Source organism: Varanus komodoensis, unplaced genomic scaffold, assembly GCF_004798865.1.
Source record: "Varanus komodoensis strain SLA01 unplaced genomic scaffold, ASM479886v1 scaffold36, whole genome shotgun sequence".
Taxonomy (NCBI): domain Eukaryota; kingdom Metazoa; phylum Chordata; class Lepidosauria; order Squamata; family Varanidae; genus Varanus; species Varanus komodoensis.
This window is the reverse complement of record NW_025335873.1, coordinates 1,108,700-1,116,422: the sequence shown is the minus strand read 5'-3', so window position 1 is coordinate 1,116,422 and position 7,723 is coordinate 1,108,700.

Genomic DNA, 7,723 nt, shown 5'->3' with positions numbered 1-7,723 from the left:
TCTCCCACTGCTAGAGCAAGAACCATACGACGTGTGGGGGAAGAGGGCTGGGGAAGATGAGGGCAGTGGATGGGCAGGCCAGGAGGCAGCCTGCATGAAGAATCGGTCCCCCTTGGCATCCTTGGGGTGTGGCAAGGTCCAAAAGGACCAAAAAAGATGCACTAGGAAGAGCAGAGCGACGACGCGTGCCATCCACATGCTTGAAGGAGCCACCACAGTGCGGAGCCAGGGGCTACGGCGGCAAAGGGAAGCTTGCTTTTGGAACCGGGCAGGAAAAGTGAACTGCTCCCAGGATCTCCCGGGTTGCTTAAAAAGCAGGGCTAGTCCCCAATGCCTTCGAAATGGGCTCCCTGGTGAAATGGAACTCATGCGGGCTGGAGACCACACGAGGCACCTTTCCAATTGGGGGAGAAGATTTTTTCTTTTCTTAGAGCTCACTTCAGAATCTGACCAAGAGGCCGGTTGGAAACTGCCCAACTTCGTCAGGTGAGCCTTTTGCCAACGGATGCATCAGGTGACCTTGAGCAAAACGAAATTCTGTGTCTGAAACTAGGCAGCCGTCCTAAAGGAATCGGTGGCACACCCTCCAAAATGCCCCTGCTTGGAAGCACTGGCCAGTCCTTTTAAGCTACACGACTTTGGCAAAGTCGCCTCACACAGCAAGAACAAATTACGAGTTCCAGATAAATGGGAAAGGTTTGCGCCAAAGGGCCACCGGCTTGCATGGAGAGGTATTTTTAGATTCAAGGAGTCCCTCTTCTTTTTAACAGAGAGCCTGAAAGGACTGCCTGCACCCAGAAAATAAATTTAGAAATTGCTTCCCATTTCAGCTTTTCTGTTAAGTCACGGGTCAGCTGTGCAGCATTCCAACGGCCGCTCGTCCCTTCTCCCAATCCCAAACCTTCCTTCCCTCCTTACAGCCACACACTGCATTGTCTTATGGGCTATTTGCTTGCCATTACTAACATTAGTCATTACGGAAGCCATTAGTAACTTCTGATTAAAGCCACGCCATTTGCCACGACTTACCCATCAGCAGCTTCACTGCCAGTTTCAAGCCAGGTCAGGCTTTTAGAATGACTCGTGTGGATTCAACAGACTGCGCGACTTGGCAGCCAGGCAGAACTGATGGCCAGGACAGGCATTTCTAACCTGAGCCATGTGAAAGCAAAAAGAAGGGGTCTCCTAAACTCATTCTCTCAAGAAATGTGCACCCACAAAAGAGAATCTCGCCCCGGATCTCTGCATAAGTCACTGCGTGGACCTTGTTTCTTTCCAAGCAGCCTCTGCAGGAAGAGTACACAGAGTCTTATGCAGGCAGACCCAGTCGGTATAATTCAGTATTATTCAGTGCAAAGGGCAGCAATTCTCCATGCTGCCAGGCAAGGGCCATTGCCAGCCCTCCTGGGCAATGCAATGGGCTCTCCTGCAAGGAGGAGGGATGGAGTCTCTGCCAGAAGGAACATCCAATCACTCAAAATGCAAGCATGTGGCAGGATGACTTGCCCCCCCACGTAGTTTGCTAGTCCACAGGGACACGTGGAACAGCCTCTCACAGAGAAGCATGGCCGGCAGGCTTTGAAGGAGGGCTATCCCAGCTTTCTGTTCAAGTACAGTGGTGCCTCAGCTCACGAACGCCTCAGTTCATGACCAAATCGGGTCGCGGACAGAAATTTTGGGCAAATTTTGACTCAGGTCGCCAACTCCGCATTGGGTAACGATTGCAATCGCACCCGTCTTCCCTGCACGGGCACGATCGCGGTTGTGCTCGAGGGGGGGATGGCCATGATGCACCCGTCTCCCCCTCGAGCGCACCCGCGATCGTGCCTGTCTTCCCTGCGATTAAAAAAAAATATTCACAGAATGGATTAACCTTATATACATTGAACCTTACGGGGAAATTTAAATGGGCTTGCGACCAATTCGGGTAGCGACCAGAGTCGTGGAATGGATTAAGTTCGTGAGACGAGGTACCACTGTACTAGCATGGCGGCATTTCAACCAGGAACGGCACACAAGCGGATATGTGCGTCGCCACGCGGGGAAAGCCCTGACAGAGCCTCCTCCAACCGGACGTGTTGGACAACGGCCCCCCGGCCCCGCAGTGCCGCCCTCTGCGCGCCTTGCGTTTGCGCCCCAGCGTAACAGGTGACCAAAAGCTTCATGCAGGCAAGCGAGCAGTTCAGTGAAGGGGGTGAGGTCCCTTCCTCCTGCTCTGGGCTAGTGCAAAATTCCAACTCTTGTCATTCCACTGCAAGTCCTCAGCAGGCGACTAAATCTATTTTGCAGGCTAGCAACATTTGGGGGCTTGTTTCTCAGGCTGGTTCTAGAGCTAGCTCAGACATGACAACGCATCTGTTTTTGACAAAGGGCCCTTCTGTTTTATTGTACGTTGGATTCTCCCCAAGTCCTGCAGCATGATGCCTGGCCCCTGGATTGCTTAGGGACGAAACAACCCAGCAGCTCACCCAACAGACTGTGGGTTATAAACAACCCAGCAGTCCAAATTCAGATGTCACATTGCACAACCTATGAAGGTGCTGACAGTGGACTGTATGGCAAAGCAGACGAGGTAGGTGTGTGGGAGGCAGCGTGCCCACTCAGGCACAGTGACTTACCGTTTTTTAAATTGATGGGTCTTCATTACAGGCTTTCAGGGAGTTTTGATGCTATGGGGAAAGAAGTTTTTTTCCCTAAGGGGTTTTAGAAAAAGAGAAATAGGGAGGGGGGTTTTAAAATACAGTACTTGTTTTTCCCCTGGGGCTCTTTACAGCTCTGCACAACTGGATATAATCTTAGAATTATCATTACCATTAAAACATTGAGAAGTATGTTCAGTTAGTTGTTCTCAAATTAATTTCTGAACAGACTATACTTTTAAATAGATAATACTATACATGCTTTTTTTACAAACAGTCAGACACTTGAGGTTCCCATTTCCAGAGGGAGCTGCAACATGTCTTCTCTAAATCAGGTTAGAATACAGAAGAAGCAGGAAAAGATGAAGTCAGAGGAAACTGGTGAGTAAAAGCTGTTCCTGTGTTTGCAGCCCAGACTAGAGAAATCTGGGTCTGCAGAAAAAGCAATGCAGTCCATGCAGAGCTGGAAAGACTTGGCTTACCTATGAAAAATGGTAACCGAGCATATTTAAGAAACTTTAAGCAGTCTCTATAAGCTGAAGGGAGATATTTTATTCCATTCTGCAAATAATAACATTAAAACTTCTGCATACTGTCCACTACCAAATGGTCTCCGGATGGTCTTACAATAAAACATAGTGGAGCCCAGCAGCCATGCTATACAATAAAACCCCACTTAAAATCAGAATCGAAACCTTAAAATACTGGGAAAATAACAAGGTTTAAAATGCGAGGAAAATACTTCCCCTAAAGGCATACACCTTTAATAAACATACACATTTAATAAACATCATTTTTTATTTTAAAAGATTGTCTCCAGTGGTAATCAGAACCCTATGCCATAGGAACCAGGCTGTTGAGTATCTTACGTATGGGTATTTTGGTGGCAGCTCCTCAAGTTCTGGGAACTGAAGCAGCATCTCCCAATGGTGAGATCCAATTTGCAACTTTTTGAACACTTACAGCAGCGAGTTCTTTTTAAAGGGAGTACAGGTGAGAGCTCTCATGAGTCACTCAGTCTCGTGCAAGATTACCTGCCTTGCTACCCTTTTCCAGCTTCTTCAGAACTGCACTTGGAGACTTTTACAAGTCCAGACACACAAGATTCCATACAGTAAAACACAAACTCTCCAGAATGTTCTTTTTCTTCACATATTATAATATGGTGTGTTCACAGCCGGGGAAGCCCAAGTGACACAAGCAGCATCAGATACTGGGATTATTATTAGATCAATAATCTGAATAAGATATGGACAAAATAATTATGCTGGGTATTTTATCAAGAGGATTTTTTAAAATCCCCCACTGCTTCAAATTTTCCAGAAAAGTTATATCTGCAGTCTTATGTAAAAGACTTTCTATTACATCATTCTTATGAATCATTTGGGGGGGGGGTAAAGGCCAGTTAGCAGTTTATGAATACCTTGCATTAAACATTTAACTCAACTTTCGCAAAAAAAACCCATTATCCAGAATTGTTTGTTTGCTTGTTTGTTTTGGGGGGAACAAAAAAGTCAACATTTCCCAATCCTCTCTTTTTTTAAATTCTTCAGGTCTTCACATCTCTAAAAGGCTCTAAAAGTAAACCTGACAGGTATACGAATGAAAGGTACCTCTGGTTTGCATTCAGCAAAAAGCATGCCTCTATCTGGTCCAATAGTGGGAGATGCTGCTTTAAGCTAAGCTAAACTAAGCTAAGCTAAGCTAAGCTAAGCTAAGCTAAGCTAAGCTGGATTGTCTAACTTTAGGGCTGTGCTTCTCCACATACAAACCTGGTAGTGCCCCCCACAGACCTCTGCGAAACCTACTTTTGGGGACACAAGAATAACTTGTGCTAATGCTCTAGCATGTCAAGAGAAGTACAAGTGAGGGGGAAGCTCTGCAAATGTGTGAGCAAAAAGGACCGGACCGTCCATATGTAGGTTAGACATTGGTGGCCAGGAAGAGGAGAAGTACAGCTTCTGCAAATGTCCCTCCCTGTCTTGTCCTCCAAAGCTGCTGCTGGGCTGGCTCATGTGCATTTGCAGACTTGGCTTTATCCTCATTTTGCTGTTCATCAAGCCCACGGCATTCCTTGTCCCTCCCACCCCAGTCCTGTCAAGGTCTTTGCCCCGCATCAGCCTTCCTTTCCCTCCTGGGCCACAGACAGAAAGGGCCCCCAAAAAGGGCTGTGTACTGCAGTCCAAACTGGTCCAAAGCACAAAGGCATGAAGGGGTTAACTCATCCTCTTCCACCATTGTCTGCCAAAGCCAGCACCATCCATATCTGCTGCAAACAGCAGGCTTGGCGGCAATTCAAACTCAGAAAGTGGCAGGATCAACCCTCAACCCTGCATGATGGACACAATCCTGTTAGGTTCGTTTTTGGAAAAGGCGATGTAGGAAATATCAAGCGTGGGATCCAAGCCCACCATTCAAGCAATACCTCGTGTGACACACAGAAGAAATTATCTATGCTTAGGCAAAGAAATGTTTGACGCGAACCAAGCCCAAAAGAAAGAACCTGCCATCACTCTTTCTTTCTGCAATCCTGAGGCCCACCCTCCTGCTCCAAAAATTCAGGGGCGCTTCAAAGAAATGGCACGCCAGTTAATCTGCAGTACTTCAGGAACAACACCCTCTGCGTTGTGTTTCTCAATGGGCAGTCAATGACTCAGGATGAAAGCACCGTTGGTACAAGCAAGCAGCAGTGGAAGGCCCAGAGAAATCAATCCAGGACATGCAGCACCTCCAAAACTGTATCACAGGATGAGAGATGGAGATACTCCACATGGCTCAGGAGCCGGGACAAAACTCGCCTGGATCGCTCTGTCTTTTCTTGATGCAAGGGCAAGCGGACAGGCAGGTCTGTTCAACTGGAAAGGAGGGTACCGCCCCACGTGGTTCCTGTGCATTCCCTCCAGGAACATTTCCTGCAGGTCCTTACACCACGAAACACAATGCAACATTGATTTCTCTGGGCTAATTAAATGCAGCATAATGGAACCAAATAAATTCACTGCTTGATTTGCAAAACACTAATTGAATCTTTAAATATAACACCCTGGTACACCGAAGAGCAGCTGCAGACGGCAGTGACTGAAAATGAGACAAGACCTTCAGGACGTTGGAGAATTCAGCAGAGCATCTCAGTTATACATGGCAAATAGGGCAGCCTCTGCCTAACCTCTCCCTTTTCGGGGTACAGGCAAGAATTCGTGGATAGAGCCAAAATTCTGTAGAACAGGAAGTGCAGGGAGGATAGGATGCCACTCTCACCTGTGCAGGATGGTTTCGTATCAACAAATCAAAAGCACATCCAAACTGTGTTGCCCATTAGCAGCTTTGTGCCCTGTTTGTTAGCAGTTACTAAACGTATACATTAAACTAGGTCTTTGGAGGTACAGTGAAAACAAAACCTTCAGAGAGAAGTCCGGACTTTGCAGCAAAGGAACATACATGCCCTCAAGGCTTGCTAACTCACTCCAAAAACACCCTCTCTAAACGTCATGCAAAAAAGGTAAAAGGTGCTACCAGATGAGTGGGTGGGAATTTTCCCCATCTTCTGCCTGGAGTTTCCCCTATTAGGAGGCATGGCTATGATCTCTGTTCAACCTTTACTTGCAGCGCAAAGCCAAGGGAGATTTGCTGATGAGCAAGCAAGTGAATAAAATTCCACCGCCTTGTCAATGGATGTCATTTCCCCACCCACCGTCCGCACTGGTCCAGAGCTGACATTTCTAGAGCTGCCATCAAATTCCCCACAGCACGAAGCAAAGCAGAAACTGAGCATGTGGGATTTCTTTTCTGGTTTGTGGGTTTTCTGACAAACACGCTCATAGGGTTAGCCAGTGAAGTGTGAGGTTCCCTTCCCCTCCTTGTGCATGCACAACACTTGCAACAGGCCCCACCTGGTTTGGGATGTGGAGGGCATTTTAAAACTCTCCTTCAAACAAGCTGTTTGGTGAATGAGCTCTTCTGTAGGGCCGAGGAGGAACTCAGAGCTGCTCCAGCGCAAATGGAGTTGGTTCCCGAGAGCAGGGGATTGTCCTATGGGTCTAGAATTTGTTCTTCTAGAAGGGCAGTGTTTCAGGAAAGGAAAAGTGTATGCTCAGTTCTGTTAAGCTGGGGAATGATTATTCTAAGGGGTGGGAGGTCTTGATCCATGGCACTCTGAGAAGCTCAGGAGATGTTCCACAGGCCTCAAAAGGAATCCATGTTGCTCCATGGAACTCTTGGGGAAGCTGAGCAGCTGTTCTGTGCAGCTAAAAGAGAAACAACTTTTTTCTATGGTGTAAGATGTCTGTAATACTGAGGTTTGTTTGTTTTTAACAAGGCATTATGAGAGAGTGGGCTTTCTTAAAGAAATATGAGATTAAGAGGGCAGTTCTACCAGGCTGGAAAGCAAGGAGCAGAAAGTCTATTCTAAGCTGGAGTGCATCACCACAGTAAAAGCAATTCTGTGGGGCTGAATGGAGATAGTAGTCTATTACCTTAGGGGAGAGTCTGTCATGGGTCAATCAAGACAGAGATGAGAATATGGCTATAATTTTATAGGATCCAAACAAATCAGTTCCGGGAGTTCATCCGAAAATGAGAACCATGTGTCCTTAAAGGGCAGGAGTGCGTCCCCAAAGGCGTATCTTTTCCTTACATTCCATCTCAGCCTTTCTCCACCACGCGGAGTACATGGCGACCCACCACCATTCCCGTAGTCCCCAGACAACCCTGCACAACTTGCTTCAGCTCGCCCAACTGCTAAATTCAGACGCAACGCTCAACCCTGGTTAAGAGTTCCTGGCCTGAGCCACTGCAGATTCACCAAAACAGGGGGGAAGAGCAGCCCGGCTGCCAGCATAGGAAAGATGAGGGGCGGACACAGAGCCAGACAACGCACAGGGAGGGAGGGAGGGAGGGAGACCCCTCTGGGGAGGCGGCACGGGGGGCCCTCCCATCCGACACAATGCAGGACGAACGGGCAGGAAGAAGCCCCTTGGGGAGCAGCGCCGAACGCGCGTCTGCAACAAACCTCCGGGAACTCCACGCAGGGGAAGCTCGCAGAACTCCAAGAGAGGCGCTCCCCGAACACGCGTCACAGCCCCGCT